Source organism: Gossypium hirsutum, chromosome A10 (assembly GCF_007990345.1).
Source record: "Gossypium hirsutum isolate 1008001.06 chromosome A10, Gossypium_hirsutum_v2.1, whole genome shotgun sequence".
Lineage (NCBI taxonomy): Eukaryota > Viridiplantae > Streptophyta > Magnoliopsida > Malvales > Malvaceae > Gossypium > Gossypium hirsutum.
Genome location: NC_053433.1, coordinates 93,289,148 through 93,311,088, shown reverse-complemented (window position 1 = coordinate 93,311,088; position 21,941 = coordinate 93,289,148). Strand labels below are relative to the sequence as shown.

General features: G+C 35.7%; 1 non-coding gene across 1 annotated transcript; it reads right to left on the bottom strand.

Annotated features, from left to right (window-relative positions):
* Positions 1–198: 198 nt before the first annotated feature.
* On the bottom strand, positions 199–304 carry LOC121208707 (small nucleolar RNA R71). The gene has a single exon (XR_005903837.1). It is a non-coding gene; the product is annotated as a small nucleolar RNA R71 (small nucleolar RNA).
* Between the last annotated feature and the right edge of the window lie 21,637 nt (positions 305–21,941).

Sequence of the window (21,941 nt, the reverse complement as noted above, 5' to 3'; positions counted from 1 at the left end):
CCAACTTTTTAGAACTATGCGATACATTTAAAATTAATGGTGTTTCTGATGATGCCATACGCCTTCGGTTGTTTCCCTTTTTATTAAGGAACAAAGCTAAACAGTGGTTGAACTCGTTACCGCAGGGGTCAATTACTACTTGGGAACAAATGACCGAAAAATTTTTACTAAAATATTTTTTGCCGGCTAAAATGACTAAATTACATAATGATATCTCTTCTTTTGTGTAGATGGATTTAGAAACACTCTACGATGCATGAGAGATATACAAGGACCTTCTGAGAAGGTGCCCTCACCATGGGTTACCGCTTTGGCTCCAAGTACAAACATTTCACAATGGTCTGAATCCTTTGACTCAGCAAATGGTTGATGCAGCGGCGGGTGAAACCATTAACAATAAAACACCGAAAGATGCCTATGAGTTTATAGAGGAGATGTCACTGAATAACTATCAGTAGCAAGTCATGAGGATAAAGCCAACGAAAACAGCCGGCGTTTATAACATCGATTCGGTCACTATGCTCTCTAATCAAGTAGAACTCTTGAATAAAAAGATTGGTAGTTTTCTTAGTTCTTCATAGTTTCACCCAGTAATGCAGTGGGAAGCAAGTAGCGGTGGAACAAACCATTTGGAATACCAACCTTACGGCCACAGCATGGATAACGAGCAATTAAACTACATGGGTAATAATCCTCGACCTTAAAACAATCCATATAGTAACACTTATAATGCAGGTTGGAGGAACCACCCCAATTTCTCATGGGGCGATCAAGGAAATCAAAGACCACAACATCCTCCAGACTACCAACAACCACCCTACCAATAGGAAAAGAAGACAAACCTTGAAGAGATGCTCTCAAAGTTTATATCAGTGTCAGAAACCCATTTTCAGAACACCGAGACAGCACTTAAAATTCAACAAGCATCGATCCAAAGCCTCGAAACTCAGATAGGCCAGCTTTTCAAACTAATCTCCCAACGATCACAAGGTAGTTTGCCAAGTAATACAGAACTTAACCCAAGGGAGCAACTCAACGCAATTAATATTCAAGATGACGAATGAGTCGTTGAGCCTAAACCAGAACCGAGGCAAGAAACTGTGGTAAGCAAGGGTCAAGGTGAGGTAGATCAAAATACAAACAAACCAGTGACTGTCGAATATAAACCTCATGTGCCATACCCCAACGCGACAAGGAAAGACCGCTCAGATGAACAATTTGGTAAATTCCTTAAACTCTTAAAAGAATTACATATTAACTTACCGTTTATTGAAGCTCTATCGTAGATGCCAAATGCAATGAAATTTTTAAAGGAGCTTTTAGCAAATAAGCGGAAGTTGGACGAGGCATCGCATATGGAGCTGAACGCAGTTTGCTCGTCCATTCTACAAAATAAACTACCCAACAAACTAAAAGGCCCAGGGAGCTTTACTATTCCTTGCTTAATTGGTAGTTTAGATGTTAATCATGCATTAGCTAATCTAGGGGCTAGTATCAACGTCATGCCTTACAAAATGTTTAAGCAACTGGGTCTCCGGAAACCCAAACAGACTAGGATGAGCATTCAATTAGCAGATAAAACTATAAGATTCCCTAGAGGCATTATTGAAGATGTGCTAGTTAAAATCGATAAATTTTTATTTCCTGTTGACTTTATTGTTCTAGACATAGAAGAGGATAGCAACACTTCCTTAATTCTAGGAAGGACGTTTTTAGCAACTGCTAAAACCATCATTGATGTTGGCACAGGTGAACTCACACTCCGAGTGGGAGACGAAACAATCACCCTTCAAGCTCGCAATTTTGGCAACACATCAGGAATTGAAGGTGATCATTTAAACTATTCTACTAAAACTAACAATATGGTGCAACCTATTTTGCAAAAAATGAGTCTGAAGGAAGCACACAATTTTTTCTCAAGCACCAGTAGAGGACCTGTTCATAAAGATCGAAGATTATAAATTGAGGAACTCGAGGAATGGCGGACGCACAAACCAAGAACACCTGACAAACCGAAACTACGCTAAAATGAGCCCGATACCTCTCCAAATCAACTTAAGGTTGGTGATAAGGTCTTATTAGATGCCGCAGATCCCCACATTGTCACTACCACACCGAATGAGGAAATCCCTCTTACGGTACTCAACATTTTTCCATTCAGTACGGTGGAGGTGAGTCATCCCAAGTTCGGCACTTTTAAGGTAAACAACACCCGATTAAAACCTTATTTTGATGAGATTGATAGCAGGAATAAGGAGTATAAACTCCTCAAACCACCATGACCATTCACTGGAGAGGTAAGTCGAGCTTAGACTCTAAATAAGCGCTTCTCGGGAGGCAACTCGAGCACTAACAATATTACTTTCTTTAAATTTTGGTATTTAACTCCTAACTTATTAATAGAAATCTTGAATACAGGTGTTTCCACAAAGACACGGCCAAGCACACGGGCGTGCTGAAGGCCGTGTGAAAATAGGGTAAAAGATTTCCCCAACACGGGCTACAATTAAACGCCACGACCGTGCGATATGGCCGTGGTCGAGCCTACCAAAACAATACGGGCGTGCGATATGCCCGTGTGGAAGAACCATGGGAAAACCTGCCAAAACAACGCGTGAAACACTTGTGGTCGAACCTGTTAAATTAACAAGGACGTGAGGCTTGCACACAAGGGTGTGGGATAAGCGAACGAAGTTAGACATGGCCGTGCGACACGGCCGTGTGAATCCACACGCCTGAGGAACACGGGCGTGTACTAAATGTCAGACGTGCCCAAATTTGAAATTCGCGAATCACACGGGCTGAAATTGGGGAACATGGGCATGTGCCTTGGCCATGTGGCCCAAAATCTATAAATTCCCCGCACTATTCACTTTCTTCCCCATTCAAAAACCCTAACCCTAGCCGCTACAACTCCACACGGCCTCCCTGTCATGCCCGTGCGCCGCTTCCCACTTCATTTTTGACACTCAATCTCTTTCCCTTAGCATTTGTTTACTCCTTTCACTTCTATTTTACTTATTTCTAATGCTTATTATCAACATAAACTTCATATCTTTTGAACTATTTTTCATTTTTCGATCATTTAATTTGCATTCTTAGGTTAGTTATAATACATTTTGTGTTAAATCAAGTTAGTAGGAATACATTATACCAATGACATTACTATGTTTATTCTCATGCTATTACCATGCCAATGTATATCATAAAATTTGCATTCCTAAGTTAGTTATCATACATTCCGTGTTAAATTGAGATTAGGAAAACTTCATACCCATTACATTTCTATTCTCATTCTCATTATTATTGTGGTTGAGTTTGCTTCATATTAATAGTTCCAAATTCATGCCTTTTATTCGCATTCATTTATCTATTATTATTATTCTTTATATTACAGGCTTTTGATATCATCTTCACGAGGAAAGAAAATCGCCGTAGTTGCCTCAAAGAAGAGGAAGGGAGCGTCCTCTTCCGCGGGTCCTACCGTAAAAATTCGTCACCCTCTCCTACAGTTCCCCGAGGGCCTCAAGAAGAACTATTCCAAATACTTTGGGCCCGACCTTTAATTGCAGGTCGCTGCTTCGATTGGGTTGCTGTAGAACAGGTTCAGTTGGTTGATTCGATTCGAGCCTTCCTAACCATCGACCCTTGAGAGCTATTCTTTGGGATTATCGAACCGACATACCTTGATCTCACGATGGAACTATGCTCAACGTTCCATCTTCAGACCGTAATGACGTACTATGATGATCTCGGCACAGTTCTATTTCGCCTAGGCAGATTAATTCGCCAGCTAAGCGTCCCAGAGTTTAGTGCTGCACTAGGCTTATATACGGAGGAGTTCAAGGAGGAGAATGAACAACATGCTCTCAATCATCACATACATTTCTTTTCCTCGAAGTGCTGGCATACTTTGGCCCCTAGCACGGCCTCCTACAATCCTAGCCGCTCCAAGGCATCAGTTTTCCCACCATCCCTGAGGTACTTACACATCATTTTAGCTCACACGATTACAAGGAGGCGAGAGAGCACTGACGTCGTCAACACCCACGACATCTACTTCTTATGGTACATGTCACAAGGGCAAGTCATCGACCTTTCCTATTTCATCGCCCTTGCGATTCAGCACCAGACGGAGCGGCATTGGAAGGGGGTCATCTCCATTGGCCCCTACGTGACTCGACTGACGCAACACTTCGAGCTCCTCAACACCGCGGCCCAAGAATCATCCCTCACCCTCATCGTCCAGATGTCTTCACAAGGCATCTTGAGCATGCTTAACATGAGGACGATCGAGAGGCACCGAGGAACCTACCCTCCCCAATATCGTCTCGCCCAATCTACCGAGGAGGAGGCCTATAAGGACATTCCTGATGATGTCCCCCCGCAGCACGAAGACCCACCGACTCAGCGACCACCACCCTCTCGTCCAGTTCATGCAGCGGCTTCATACACTGACATCTCTGAGCGCCTCACTCGATTCGAGCAACAGTGTTTTCAACGATTTGACAACATTGATGCTACTCTATAGCAAATTTGTCAGCACATCCACATATCATCGCCAGTCCCACCTCGCGAACCATCCAGTGATGAAGATGTTTAAAAACATTTATTTATTATTTTATGTTTTTAATTTTTATTAAAACTACTTTTTATTTTTTTATTTTTTATTTTTTAGTAGATTTTAGAATTTTATTTTTAATTATCAATTTTGGTTTTTCTTTATGAGTAATTATTCTTCCTAATATCCCCTAAAAAGTTCCTGATTTTATCATAGTTATATAGAGCTCTTAAGCTCATCATCGCATAGGAACTAAAACTCCACCGGGAAAGGTTCTCCACGACTGCCATGTCCTGCTCTCCCACGACCATAGCTACCACTAGAGATAATATCCTTTTGGCGCAGGACTTATGGACTAATGAACCTCTACGACCGCTGGAGTATCCTCCTCTACTCTCGAACCGATCACTCTTCAAAACTCTAGTTCGAGGAATTCATCATACAGGAAGTTTCACTTCTCTCCCTATCTTATTTTTATATTCTATAATACCTATCTTTGTACATTGAGGGCAATGTACATCTTAAGTGTGGAGAGGGCATTCATTTCCTTATCAGAAAAATCCCTGAATGACTGTCTTGTTCTCTTAAAAAGCTCTCATATCATATTTAGGATAAATTTTAATTGATTTATGATTTTGATTGATATATCTTGAATTAAAACATAGGCATTTATGCATTGATTGTTTAAACTTTAATACATTAGAGAATCAAGCATGATGAGTTGATTTTTAAGAATTCAATATCTTAGGTTATTTCCCCAAAGTTTAGGTATTACTTTGAATTGGAATTCACAAGTTTTTAACATCAAAAAGCCATAATTTTTGTGAGATTTTTGAGCCTTTTGAGCATCTATTAATTCTTTCATACTCACTTTTATGATTGCTTTGAGTGCGTCAGTATTGAACTGTTATTCTAGAACTTGCTTGATTATGCATGTCGAGACCACATCATTTGATTTGATATGTCAAAATGATTAAGGCACTTAGGATTAACCCACTCATGCCATGAAAAGCTTACCTTCACGATTAACCCCTAGTAAACCCCCTTGAACCTAACAAGTCATTTCTTGTATTACCCTTAATATTAACCTTTAACCCATTATTATTTAAATCCCCTAAATTAATCCCTATTTTTGTCGATATTAGAGTTGAATGGATTGCTTAGCCATGTTTTATTCTTAATAGTTAGTCTATATTATTTAACTTGTTCTTAAAAAAAAGCACTATGTATGCATATCTGTAATTCCATATTCTGAGAAGAAGCTCTGTTGTACGCAAGTGAAGATTAACTCTTTTTCTAATTAGGTAATTTTTTTTTCAATTCAATCTCAATTCTAACCCTTTCTTTCAGCTTGTGACCAAACCTCCTAACCAGGCCTCATTACAACCCTCTAAAGATTTTTTGATTGATGTATCATCTTAAATTATAGTGGTGGAGATTTGATTTTTATGCAAGCCTATGGTAATGACTTTTCATTATTGACTATTGAGTGCTTCATTTATTGTCCTTAAACACCTCGAGTGATTTGAGTGAATCTTTAGTGAGGATGTAAAACTCCGTGATATTCTGAATCAAAGGTAATTACTTAGATGATGGGAGACACCTATGTTTGCATGAATAAAATGTTCAACTTGGAATGTTTGGAACTTTTATGATCTTTTAGTTAAATTCTCAATGTATGATTACTTATGGATTAATGTGAGATATTATCGATAGAAATTATAAGTTGAGAAGAATTTATTTTGATTATAAGTTGAGAATTTTGCTTGAGGATAAGCAAATGCTTAAGTGTGGGGTTATTTGATAAACCGTAAATTATACATATTTTTACCCCATGTTTAATGCATTTTATGGATGATTTCTCATTAGAATTGGTGAATTCGATGCTACTAATGCTTTAATTTCATGTTTTATACTTAGGAGAGCATAGGAGAGCGAAAGGAACGAGAAACGAGCCAAAAAAGGAGAAAATGGGCCAAAGTACGAAATCAACACGGCCTGGACCTCCTCACACGGGTAGACCACACGGCCGTGTCAATTTGGCAGGCTCGAACACAGCCTGAAGTGATCGAACACGGGCGTGTCCCTGCCGAACCCAAGTTGAGTCCAATTCAAAAAAGGTCAATTTTGAGGGGTTTCAGGCATTCCAAAGCCTATAAATACACCCTAGAGGAGGAGGAAAAAGGGGCCGGAGAATAGGGGGTAAGGAATTACTCAAAGGAAGCCGATTGATCCATTTCAGGAGCCAAATTCATCATCAAGACTGAAGATTTCTCATCAATTTCCCTTCAGGAGTTTTGAGTTTTCCTTATGTTTTGTATTCTTTATTATTCTGAGATGTTTTTTTATTTAGTTATGAACTAAAACCCCTAAATACCTAAGGGGAATGAAACCTAAGACGAATCTTGTTATTATTTTTTGAATCGTATGATAAATATTTAACTTGTTCTTAATTCTTGTTTTAATATCCCAGGATACTGATTCAAGACAAGCTCTTATTCAGAGGAGGAATAGACATAGGGTGATTGCGCGCCTAGACATAGGGTGACAAGATTTTTTTCGGATTAGGGTGAAACCTAATAAGGGGATCCATAGATCGAGTTAATGCAACCCTAGAGTGTTAATTAGACAAAACTCTCTGTTATTCAATCTAGGGATTAGACGTTATTAGTCTTGAATAGGGATAATAACGTAACTTAGGGATCTCTACGGAATAAGTTGAATGAATAAATCGTCCGATTCGGAGACAGAATAACAAGTAAGGTCTAGGTGGATTTTTCCTTAGGTATTGTCTTAAGTCAATCGATTTTCCCCAAAAGCAATTCCCTACTTCTTTTCTCTGTGCGTTCTTAGTTTAGATAATTAGTCAATTAAAACAAAACCTCTTTATTCTTAGGCTAGATAATAAAAAGACAGTCATTACTAGTACTTTTAGTTCCTTTGGGTTTGACAATTCGGTCTTGCTAAAACTATACTACTGTTCGATAGGTACACTTTCCTACATCGTGATAATAGTTAGTTTAAGAATGATTAATTATAAATATTTAAAACCTATCACGAAATCTCGCGATCAGTAAGCGAAGGTAAGAATTAGGTAGGCCAAAACGAACAAAAATCAGTAAGTACAGAATATAAACCTTGTCTGCCATACCCCAATGCGACAAGGAAAGACCGCTCAGACGAATAGTTTGGTAAATTCCTTAAACTTTTAAAGAAACTACATATTAACCTACCGTTTATTAAAGCACTTTCGCAGATGCTGAACGCAGTGAAATTTTTAAAGGAGCTTCTAGCAAATAAACGAAAGTTAGATGAAAGGTCGCATGTGGAGCTGAACGCAGTTTGCTCAGCCATTCTTTAGAATAAGCTACCCAAAAACTAAAAAATCCAGGAAGTTTTATGATTCCTTGTTTATTGGTAGTTTAGATGTTAATAATGTGTTGGCTGATCTAGGGGCTAGTATCAATGTTATGTCTTACAATTTGTTTAAGAAACTAGGTCTAGGGAAACCCAAACAAACGAGGGTGAGCATTCAATTAGCAGATAAAACTGTCAGATTTCCTAGGGGTATCATTGAAGACGTACTCGTTAAAATTGACAAATTTATATTCTGAGTTGATTTTGTTGTTTTAGACATGGAAGAGGACAGTAATATTCCTTTAATTTTAGGAAGGCCCTTTTTAGCAACTGCTAGAACAATTATTGACGTTGGCACAGGTGAACTCACACTTCGTGTAGGAGACGAAACAATCAACCTTCAAGCTCGCAACCCGAACAACACATCGAAAATTGAAGGTGATTGTAAAAATTGTTCTACTAAGACTGATCATACAGTGCAACTTATTTTGCAGGAAATAAGTTTGAAGGACACACATGAGCCATGTTCAATCCACAAGAAAGAATCTACCCATGAAAAATGAAGGTTAGGAATCGAGGAGTTAGATGAATGGCTGACATTTAAACCGATAAAACACGATAAACCAAAACTACGCCAGAACGAGCTCAATGCCTCACCAAATCAACTTCAAGTTGGAGACAAAGTACTACTAGATGCAGTAGACCCTCGAATCGCCACTTTTGAACCGAATGAAGAAACTCCTATTACGGTAACTAGCATTTTTCTATACGGTATAGTCGAGGTAAATCACCCCAAATTTGGCACGTTCAAGGTAAATAGTACTCGTCTTAAACCTTATGTTGATAAAATTTATAGCAGGGATGAGGAGTGTAAACTCCTCGATCCACCATGATCACACACCAAAGAGGCAAGCCGAGCTTAGACTATAAATAAGCACTTCTCGGGAGGAAACCCGAGCAGTAACAATATTAATTTCTTTAAATTTTAGTTTTAACATCTAACATACTAACCGACTCATGGAACGCAGGCTTTCTAAAGCACACACGGCCAGGCACACGGGTGTGCCTTAGGCCATGTGAAAACAGGACAAAATTTCCCCCAACACGGGATGCGATAAGTTGCCATGGCCGTGCGGCATGGCCGTGGGCGAAACTGCCAAAATAACACGGGCGTGTCACAAGCCTGTGTTTTGAAAACGTGGGCAAACTTGTCAATTTAACACGGGCGTGTGCCTACATACATGGGCGTGAGAGAAGCAAACGAAGATTGACACAGTCGTGCAACATGGCCAAGAGCACCGTTGTGCCCAATTTCTAAAACCATGAAACGCACGGGATGAAACGAAGACACACGGGCGTGCCTCATGGCCGTATGCCTCAATTTCCCTATAAACACCTATTATCTATCTCAGTTTTATCTTTATATTTTGAAATTACTTTTTATTTCCTGTTTATGCTATTTTAGCTTGAGATTTTACAATTTTCAATTTCAGCTATTTCATTACGAGTAATTATGCTTCCTTAGAGTTCCTGATTCTATCAAAGTTATAAAGAGCTCCAAAGCTCACTATTACTCAGGAACTTGAAACTCCACTAAGAAAGGTTCTCCATGACTGTCATGCCCTGCTCGACCACGACCATAGCTAACTTGAGAAATAATATTCTTTTGGCGCAGCATTTGTGGAACCTAACCACTACCACCACCGGAGTATCCTCCTTCACCCTCATCATTGCTTTGGCTGATTATTCTCCATAACCCCAATTCAAGGAGTTCATTCATCATTCAGGAAGTTTCACTTCTCTCCCTATCTTATGATTATCAATCTATCTTTTTCAATATATCTATCTCTGTACATTTAAGGCAATGTACATCTTAAGTGTAGGGAGGTCTTTCATATCGTCATTAGAAATCTCTGAATTGTGTCTTTTTTTCATGTGATCTTCTCATGCCATGATTAGAATGAATTTTGATTAATTTATAATTTCTATTAATATGTCTTAAATTAAAACTTAGGCATTCATGCATTGATTGTTTAAACTTTAAGATATTAAAGAATCAAGCATGATAAGTTGACTTTTGAATTTAAAATTTTAAAGGTTGTTTCTCCCAAGTTTAGGTATTATCTTGAGTTGAAATTCACAGGTTTAAACATCAAAAAGCGGTAATTTTTGTGAGATTTTGAGCCTTTAGAGCATCTATTATTTCTTTCATGCTCACTTTTATTGTTGCTTTGAGTGCGTCAGTATTGAATTGTTATTCTAGAACTTGCTTGACTATGCATGTCAAGACCACACCATTTGATTTGATATGTCAAAATGATAAAGGCACTTAGGTTTAACCCATTCACTCCTCAAAAGTCTACCTTCATAATTAACCCTTAGTAAACCCCTTTGAGGCTAACAAGCCATTAATTGATTTACCCTCAATATTAACCCATAAACTATTATTATTAAAATCCCCTAATTTGATCCCTATTTTTGTCGAAATTTGATTTGAACTAATTGCTTAGCTATGCTTTGCTCTTCTATGTATTTGACTTGTTCTTAAAAAAAAGACATTCATACTTACATATTAGTAGTAATTCGGTAGTGTTGAGCCGTAGTATCTAAATTCCATCTTCTGAGAAGAAGCTCATTTGTACTCAATTGATGTTTAATTATTTTTTCTAGTTAGGCAATTTTTCAAATCAATCTTGACTCTAACCTTTTCTTTTAGCTTGTGACCACACTCCCTAACCAAAGCCACGTTACAACCCTTTAAAGACCTTTTGATTGATGTTCATTTCAATATATAGTGGTGGAGATTTGATTTTCATGCAAGCCTATGGTAATGACTTTTTATTATTGACTATTGAGTGCTTCATTTATTGTCCTTAAACACCTTGAGTGATTTGAGTGAATCTTTAGTGAGGATGTGAAACTCTGTGATATTTTGAATCAAAGGTAATTACTTAGATGAGGGGAGACACCTATATTTTCTTGATAAAATGCTCAACTTGGAATGTTTGAAATTTTGATGTTTTTTCAGTTGAATTTTCAATGTATGATTATCTATGGATTATTTTGAGATATTATCCATAGAAATTATAAGTTGAGAAGAATTTATTTTTGATTATGAGTTGAGGATTTTGCTTGAGGACAAGCACATGCTTAAGTGTGGGGGTATTTGATAAACCGTAATTTATACATATTTCTATCCCATGCTTAGCACATTTTATAGATGGTTTTTCCTTAAATTTGGTGAATTCGATGATCCTAATGCCTTAATTTCATGTTTTATACTTAGGTGAGCATATGAGAATGAAAGGAACGAGAAACGGGCCAAAAACGGAGAAAATGGGCCAACGTACGAAATCAACACGGCCTGGACTTCCTCACATGGACAGACCATACGGCCGTGTCCCTTTGGCAAGGTTAAAGTACAATTTACACGGGTAAATTACACGCCCATGCCCATTTAACAGCCTTGACCATGGCCTTAAGCAATCGCACACGGGCGTGTCACACGGCGCGTGTCCCTATCGAGCCGAAGTTTAGTCCAATTTTCGGAAAAGGCCAATTTCAAGGGCTCTTAAGTATTCTAAAGCCTATAAATACACCCTAGAAGAGGAGAAGAGGGAGGACGGAGAGGAGGAAGCAAGGAATTGCTCAAGGAAAGCCGATCGATCCATCTCAGAAGCCGGATTCACCATCAAGACTAAAGATCTCCCTTCAAACTCCCTCAGGAGTTTTGGGTTTTCTTATGTTTTGTTATTTTTATTCTTTTGAGATGTTTTCTTTCATTAGTATGAACTAAAACCCCTAAATACCTAAGGGGGATGAAACCTAAGACGGATCTTGTTATTATTATTTGAATTGTATGATAAATATTTGACTTGTTCTTAATTATGTGTTCTTAATTCTTATTTTGATATTCCAGGATATTGATTCAAGTTAAGGTCTTATTTAGAAGAGGAATAGACCTTGTCTAAGAGTAAATTTTTCATAATTAAGCGGAGTTGGTTGCGCGCCTAGAAATAGGGTGACAAGATTTTGCCAGATTTGGGTGAAACCTAATAAGGGGATCCATAAATCGAGTTAATGCAACCCTAGGACATTAATTAGAAAGAGATTTCAATTATTCAAACTAGGGTTAGACGTTGTTAGTCTCGAGAAAGATAATAATATAACTTAGGGATCTCTACGGAACAAGTTGAATGAATAAATCATCCGATTCAGAGTCAAATAACAAGTGAAGTCTAGGTGGACTTTTCTTTAGGTATTGTCTTAATCAATCGAGTTTTCCAAAAAGTATTTTCCCCAAATTTCTTTTCTGTGATTTCTTAGTTTAATTAATTAGTTAGATAAACAAAACCCTTTTATTTTTTAGGCTAGATAATAAAAAGAAAGTTGATACTAGTACTTTTAGTTCCTTTGGGTTCGATAATCGGTCTTGCTAAAACTATACTACTGTTCGATAGGTAAACTTGCCTTCATCGTGATAATAGTTAGTTTCAAGAACGATTCACTATAAATATTTAAAACCTGTCACGAATATCACCTATCAATACCACTAGATGTAACCCCCCAAACCTGGCCTGGACGTTATGGCCAGATCTAAAGAAGTCACATGAAAGTGTTTTAGAAAATGTAATGACATTCAAATTGTTCATTTTATTAACTTTTACTCAGTTCGAGAAACCAAATCCTAATTGATTTGATTCAAACATCTCTTTTACGTGAAAGCTTTTGAAACCCAAATAACTAGTTTTAGGTAAAATTGTTTATATTTACGAAAACCTTAATTTTTAGGAAAATCGTGTTTTGATGAGTTGCATTTTAAATAATCATAATACCGTATAAAGTCCCGAATTAAAACCAAACTGTCCAAGTCCAAAATTACATCAAAAACCCCAAATACGTAATAAAAACTAGATATAATCGAAAAAAATAGTCTAAAAATTTACGTGTGGCCACCATCGAATCCCCCGCTTCACTGATCCATCAAGTCTGGGGATTACCTATACAGATTAAATAGAATAAAAAAGGGTGAGTTTTCGCAACTCAGTATGTAATCCCTACAGAAATCATGCATACAGGCATATATTATCTCATAATCATAATCAGTCTAGGCTGGAGCCCTTACAGAATTCAGTGTATGCCTTAGCCCACCTAGATGCAGAATCAGATATATATAGATTAGGGCCTTGGCTCATCTTAGATACAGTATGCAAAATAGAACAGATTAAATAGAGTCCTACCCATCAGCCTCTACACACCAACTCCGTCTAACCTTACACACCATTTAGGGACAAAATCGACCCACCCATCCCTACACACTATGTTGTACCAAATGCGACACATAATTAGATAATTACAGCTGTGCTGCCAGATATCAGGTTTAGAAGTCTTTCAGAATACTTCCTCAATAAACATTAACCCAACCCCGATGCAATGCAGCATACAATACATGACATGAAAATATGCAATTAACAGATCATATATACAAATCAGTGTACATGCTAAGGCACATATATACATAGTCAGATCACGTAGTTAGGGGTCAAGTAACTCTTACCGACCCTACAGTAGGTCCCAGTCGACTTGGGCGACCTGAGCAACCTTTTAGAGTATTTCAAAAATTTGGACTCACACGACCATGTGGCCTGCCCGTGTGGGCCAACACACCCGTGTGGCCCACACGGCCCAAATGGCCTTGGCCGTGTGGATTACATGGCCTGGCCCTAAATTCCACATGCCCGTGTGGCCCACACAGCCCAATAGTTCGAGCCCGTATGTCACACACGGCCTCACCGACCATCACACGGCCGTGTCATGCACCCGTGTCCTATGCGCACGGCCTAGCTCATCGATCACATGCCCGTGTGCTTCCACACGGTCATATGGCGTCAACAGAAAGGTTTTCGACTTTCGCTAAAACCTTGTTTCTTGCATTTCCGGGTACACACTTGTGTCATTTACATTGCTAAAATAGCTACGAGCACTCCCGAACTTACACACAACATTGCAACACTCAATTTTAGTCTTTACACCCGAATAAACTGAAACTCGAAATCAACCACAACTATAAAACAAGCACTTACCACCTACTCCAGTACTCTAAACGACTAACTACAACTCCGCAAGCGTAGAGACTTAAGCTTCTGGATTCGTTGCTGCCAAATACCCATATATTACCAAATTGAAATAAAAGATAACCTATTTAACGATTCTAAAACCCAAACAGAAAAGCACCTACTAAACTTACCAGAAACGACAAAATGTGGAAAGTCGAATAGCAAATAACAAAAAAGCAAAAAACGCCAGCAGGCAGGAGCAGAGAAGGAAAAGATGAAGAAAAAGAAACGATTGAGTGGTTTAGGAAATTTCGACAGAGGGAGAAAGGAGGGAAATTTTCAAAAAGAAAAGAAAATAAAACAAAATCATGGATATCCCCAGAACCCTAATTTCACTCTCCCTCTAACCCACTTCTCAGAATTCTTATTTGACCGAAACTCCTTCGATCAACCGAGCAAAATTAAATTCCATCGCTCACACAAGACCTCCATCATACCAACACTCCACTTAACCACCAGACCAACAGGCCCATTCTGATATGAAATTATAAGTATTTTAATATGAGCTTGCTGCCTAAAAGTTAAGGCTTAATTCAAGGAAAAGCCAAAATTTACCCAAGTTGTGGCTTGAACTTGGAACCTCTCACACACACCCAGAACACTTAAACACTGAAGTAAATACACATTTATCTCTTAAATTTATAGAAACAAAAAATATAACATTTGGGGCGTTACATCAACAGTGCAGTTTTTCAGCTTTCGTCGAAACTCAATTTTTTGCATTTTGGGAACACACCTGGTATCAATGTGATGCGAAACCACTCTCGAGCCTTCAAAACCCTAAAAATAGAGTATGTTACACGTTTTAGCAACCAAACTACACATTTATTATGTTTTACACAAATAAGCAAAACCGACTTACTGCTTACAAAACGTCCACAATCTCGAATCAAGACGTTGGAGTGCGATTACCCGCTCCACCACCTTCTCCTAATCATGGAATTCATCACTTAGCTATTAAATACTGACATTACTAGACCCCAACCAAAAGTAAAAGGCTGAACAAGATCACTTACCAGTCAAACCAGGGATCAAGAACGCAATAGCGATGATTAACCGAGAAAATCCAACAGGAAACAGAGAACCACAGAGAATCGAAGAAGAAGAAGAAAGAAAAGCAAGGAAGAGAAAATGGAAAGAATAAACGTTAGAAACGCAGAGAGAATTTTGGGAAAAATAAAATAAAGTAAAATAAAACAAATTAGATATTCCTCAACTTCCTACTAACACTTCAATTCCAACCACCTCAGAATTTAATTTCCACCAAAACTCTACCACAAAATTGAGCAAAAATACTACCCACGTTTGTGCGAGGATTTGAACATAGAACCATCAACACACCAGCTCCCTTACCACTCGAACCAGCAGGCTCATTCTGATATGAATTTACCGGTAATTAATATAAGCCCACTGAACAAGGGTAAAGCTTAATTCCAAAAATAACAAAATTAGGAAATGTGAGACTTGAACCCAAGAACTCACACACATACATACGCAGAACACTTAACCACTGAAGTAGATACACATTTGTGCCAAAAACTCACAAAAATAGAAATAAGAAAGTTAGGGCGTTACACTTAGAGTCAGTTGCTCTTACTTTCGAAAGAGATATTAACATAATTTAAGGATTTCTATGGATCAAGATACTAAGTAAATAAATTGTGTAATATAAATTGATAGTAACAGATGAAATCTAGGTAAATTATTTCTTGGGTATAGTCTAGCTTCTTGGTTGTTAATTGTTTATTTTCATGATTCGTTATTTATTGTGTTCATTAGTTAATTATAGCTTTTAATCATTCACTAGAATTTATCAATTAAATAATAGAAAGACGGTAATTACTAGTATTCTTATTCTTCGTGGGAACGATATCTTTGATCACTGTAGCTATACTATTAATTGATGGGTGCACTTGCTTTAGACAAATTTTTAACACAACGCATTAGGTGTATTGAATAGATTGGTTTCGGTATATACCAGTTCTTGTAACATCCCTTATCTTACCCGATCGACGGAATCGGGTTACAGGATGCTACAACACATATCGAAACATTCATAAACAATTTCCAACTTCATATCATTTCATGTATATACAATTTAATAATTACAAATGAATATGAGACTAAATCAAACTTTTAGCTACAATAGATCATATACGAGCATGAATGTGGACCAATCTATAAAATTTCAAAACTTTGAACTATGTATCGATACTGAGGAAATAAGTATCAATATTTTTGTAACAAGTACCGATGTTAAAAATATTATCGATACCATTTTTATAGTATATTAGTTTTAGGTATCGATACCACTTAACAAGGTATCGATGTTTTAGAAAAAAATTATCGATACTTATTGTGAGTATCGATACCAAATTTAACATTCTGTCAAATTTGTGAGTTTTGGTTCAAAATCATTTTATCGATACCTTTTTGTAAGTATAGATTTTGAGAGAAAATTATCAATACCTTAATCCCTAGTATCGATACTCTTTTCTAGATGGTTAAAAACCATAAGTTTGAAAACACAATTCGTACTCAAATTAAATTCTACCATAATGACATATATTGGTACTAAACCATAAAACATGAATATCAATTCAAAGGATTTCTATTACCATTTCTTAACAAACCATTAATATGACAATTCATCCATATCATGTTGAATTTTATCTATTTCTAAGCTTAACATATTATCTATTCAACATTGATAAGCCGTAATTTATACATATTTTTACCCCATGCTTAACGCATTTTATGGATGATTTTTCCTTAGAATTGGTGAATTCGATGCTCCTAATGCCTTAATTTCATGTTTTATACTTAGGTAAGCATAGGAGAGCGAAAAGAACGAGAAACGGCCCAAAAACGGAGAAAATGGGCCAAAGTACGAAATCAACACAGCCTGGACTTCCTCACACAGGCAAACCACATGGCCATGTCAATTTGACAGAACCGAAGCACGACTCACATGGACGTGTCACACGGGCGTGTCTGTACTGAGCCCAAGCTAAGTCCAATTCGAAAAAAGCTAATTTTGAGGGCTTTTAGGCATTCTAAAGCCTATAAATACAACCTAAAGGAAGAGGAAATGGAGGAGACACAGAGAGGGAGGAATGAATTACTCGAAGAAAGCCGATTGTTCCATCTCAGAAGCTGGAATCATCATCAAGAGTGAAGATCTCCCCTCAATTTCCCTTCATGAGTTTTGGGTTTTCTTTGTGTTTTGTATTCGTTATTCTTTTGAGATGCTTTTCTTTTTAGTTATGAACTAAATCCCCTAAATACCTAAGGCGAATGAAACCTAAGACGAATCTTGTTATTATTTTCTTAATTGTATGATAAATATTTAACTTGTTCTTAATTATGTGTTCTTAATTCTTGATTTGATATCCCAGGATACTGATTCAAGATAAGCTCTTATTCATAGGAGGAATAGACCCTGTCTAATAGTACATTTGTCATAATTAAGCGGAGCTGACTGCGAGCCTAGAGATAGGGTGACAAGATTTTGCCGGATTAGAGTGAAACCTAATAAGGGGATCCATAGATCGAGTTAATGCAACCCTAGGGTATTAATTAGAGAAAAGTCTTAATTATTCAATCTAGGGATTAGACGTTATTAGTCTTGAATAGGGATAATAACATAACTTAGGGATCTCTACGGAACAAGTTAAATGAATAAATCGTCCGATTCGGAGCCAGAATAACAAGTAAAGTCTAGGTGGATTTTTCCTTAGGTATTGTCTTAATTCAATCATTTTCCAAAAGTAATCCCCCAATTCTACTTTCTGTGAATTCTTAGTTTTGATAATTAGTTACTTAAAACAAAACCCCATTATTTTTAGGCTAGATAATAAAAAGACAGTTATTACTAGTACTTTTAGTTCCTTTGGGTTCGACAATCCAGTTCTGCTAAAACTATACTACTATTCAATAGGTACACCTGCCTACATCGTGATAATAGTTAGTCTCAAGAATGATTCATTATAAGTATTTAAAACCTGTCACACGAATATCGCGATTAAACATCTATATAACCATTAAATTACCTCATTATATGCTTCCTAACACAACTCATAACATACCGTATATACAATCAATTCCTAGTCTTCTAACCAATATGCCTCAAAGGCACCTTTTCACAACAAGATGATACACATTCAACATATTCCATCAATTATCCTATTCACTTTCAAACATATAATACCTTTCCATTCTATCAATTTCATTACCAATATACATTCATTCCAAATATATTCATCTCAACCTTTTTGAAACATACTAAATCCCAAAATCACATCTAGCACACATGCTCATCAAGAGTTCATCATCCAAGCATGTTTATACAAGTCTAAAGCATACATTTACACATTTATAAACCTTGAAAATAAAACAAGGGTCACATTATTTCTTCCCAAGACAACACTACATTTAGTCTATATACATGCCACATAACAAAAAATATCATTCTAATTAACTACCTAGTCAGATGTTGGATAACGTGAGCTTTAAGGAGATTCAATGGTTGTGTTCCGCAAAATGTCAACTATAAGAAACAAGAAACAAAACAAGTAAGCTTTATGAAAGTTTATCAAGTTCATATAAAGCATGCACATTAACTTACCTTATCAAGAGAATGAATAGCAAACAAAAGCATGAATATGCTATCAGGAGCACCGTACTGCCAACAGGAGCACGAATGTGCTATTAGGAGTACGAAAGTACTATCAAGAGCACTTAATCAGGATTTAGGACATTCATCCTATCACAACACTTCCAATACTAAGTCATGTATCAAATTCATTTCAATATCATGAAATACTCTAGACATAGTTTAATTACCCCATACATATCTAAATACCTTTCATTTAAGTCCAAACTCAACTTCTATATAAATGTTATTTCATTCAAGATTCATTAAGTATATATATAAGTATTTATAACACAATTAATCAAAATTTATAATGACTAAAAATTGTATGAACTTACTTAATACAATTGGTTAACGAATTAAAATGTAAGGACTATTCTGCAGTTTTCCCTTTTTCTCGATTATCAATAACTTGATCTGATCTTTGATCTATATGATAGTTAAATTCAAATTATCAATTCCAATTACATTATAACACTCCAATATATGCATATGACATTTTAATTTCATTTTACACTATTTTTTTTGAATTTTTACATTTTATTCAATTAAGTCTTTAAAATCGATATTATCATATCCTTCACACAAGGACTTCATTTTTCATTCTGGTTTCAAGTATATCCTTCTAAAACCCTATAAAATCTAAATTTACATAAATTTCATGTCAATTTCATCAATTTCTCATTTTAGTCCTTAAATGTAAAACTAACAACAATCACTTAACAAATATTCTTGAAATAATTCCAATCCTACAAAGCTATCATTTGCCATTCAAAAAGCTTAAAAACATTAATGGTAACTTTTAAAATCTTTAATAGTTTTAAAAATGGAGGTACGATTTAGCTAAATTGAGTTACAACAATCTCAAAAACATAAAATTTACTAAAAACAGGATTGAAAAAGCTCACCATACAAGAAACTTAAGCTTGGTAAAATGTAAGTCTCCAAAAATGGCTTCCTTAGTATTTTTAGTTTCAGTTTGAGAAAGAAAGAAATGAAAATGGATGATAATGAACTTATTTGTTTTACTTTAATTATAATTTTTAGTTTATAATTTTTTAACGTAAATTACAATTTTACCAAGCCACAATCGTCCATTTATCTTCAAAAGTGGATAATTACCACCTAAATGCTTGCAATAATTATCATCTACCCTTTTAGGGAATATAATTCAATAGAATTCAACTTTTACGATTTAGTCTTTTTTCCTTAATTAACTATTTAAACACCAAAATTTTTAGACCAAACCTTAATTCACCTATATAATAGCTTCGTAAATATTTAGTGGAAATATTTAAGAGCTCGACTTTCAAAAATGAAGTCCCGATACATTATTTTCCAAAACCATTGACTTTCAATACTAACCACTTGTATTGTGTCTAACTGAAACAATTTTATCGAATCAGGATTCACTATATTATTATATTTAACTTGAAAATATTAAATAGTTATATTTATGAACTCAATTGTTGGAATTGTGGTCCTGAAACCACTATTTTCAGCACTCCTAAAAAATAGGCTGTTACAGTTCTAGAAGAAAAATGGTGCACCCACAGGTGCAATACTAACTACCTTGGTTTAGCTTTATTTTCTATTGATGCAAGACAAGTTGGGAGATTTTTTATCCAAATGTCTTTGAGACTTTATATTGGATGGATGATTCCTCTTCAAAGGCCTTCTAGACTTGAAGAATGAGTTTTATCTCTTTTTTGTTGGTGTAATCAAATTATAAGAGCTTTTATCCAATGGTCTTCAAGACTTAATATTAGATAGTTGCTTCCGCTTAAAGGGCCTTTTAGACTTCATCTTGAAAATGGATTTAGCATTTTTTTTCGACTGAATAAGATCAAAGAATAATTTCCTTTAAAACTGAAGCAACATTTTTAAGAAATTCTTTAATTTCCTTAGAGATTTTTTTTAGATTTTTTAGAAAGCTTTTGTCTTCAAAATCTTCTCTTCAGGCTTCGATGTATGAACTTCCAAACTCCTAAAGTTTTTAAGTTATGTTGAGTGGTTTGGAGGTAATCTCCTTCTAGTTAAGTAAATAGGCTTCTTGTGGAATATATTTTCTTCATTTGTGTGATCTACAAAGATTAAAATCTTTTATTTATTATTTATCTCATATTAATTTAAATTAATTAGAAATAAAATAATCCTTAAAGAATATAATGGATTTCTAAAATAACTCTAAAATGATTTAAATAAGAGATAAATAATAATGATACATGATGAACTTTGATTTGTCCAAAACTCTTCTTCAATTTCCCGTCAAGACTTGGTCACTTAAATTGTTTTTGTTGATAGGAAGTGGGCAAGTATTGAAACTTTAGTTACTTCTGTTGCCAAATTTTTTTCCATCTTTAAAGGATGCCATCAAGAATGTTTTTTCTTTGGACTAAACTTAGCAATGAAACTAGGTTGTGTATACACTATTTTTTTTTCTTGAAGGACTAAATAATGATGTAGTTCAATTTTTTTTTTTTGGATGAGTGGTTTAATCTTGTGCTTAAGAGTGATAAAAAGTTTAAGATCATATTTAGGAGTCTCATTTTTGGACGAGCATTTTAAGTTCATGCTTTTAGGAGCATTATATTTTGGATGAACAATTTAAGCTTACATTTAGAAGCATTATTGTTTGTTGGATGTATAATTTAAGCTTGTGCTTAAGAGCATCATCATTTTTTTCAAGTAAATAATTTAATCTTTTATGTAAAAGCAATGTGTTAGCTTAAGCTCATGCCTAGGAATATTATTTTTTTTATTGTCTTCTTTGACCTATGATTGGAGTTCAACCATCATTATTCTAATATTAAAGGAGAATCATCATTGTAATTGTGCCTGGAGCTAGTGCAATAGGATCAAAATAGTCAAAATTTATAGTTCTATCCATCATACTAGATTTGAGAAACCATAATGATTGATGTTATTCCTTATTCAAACTCGTTTTTTTTTCTTCACAAAGTTTCATGATCTTGTATTTCAAAATAAAACACTTTTTTAAAGGATACCTGACCCAACTATAATACTTGCAATAGTTGGGATCATCTACTCTGTCAAGTTCTTCAAATCGTTTAATTCTTTTTTGTAATTGAATCAACTTAGTTTTCAAAAGCTCTTCAAGCATGGGAAAGGTACTTATTTTCTTATTTTTCATTCAGTGTAACTTTTTCTTTACCTTTGACTTGAGTACAAACAGGTTTAGACATTTTACAATTATGGATTGATCAATACCTTTATTACTAGCTAAAATTTT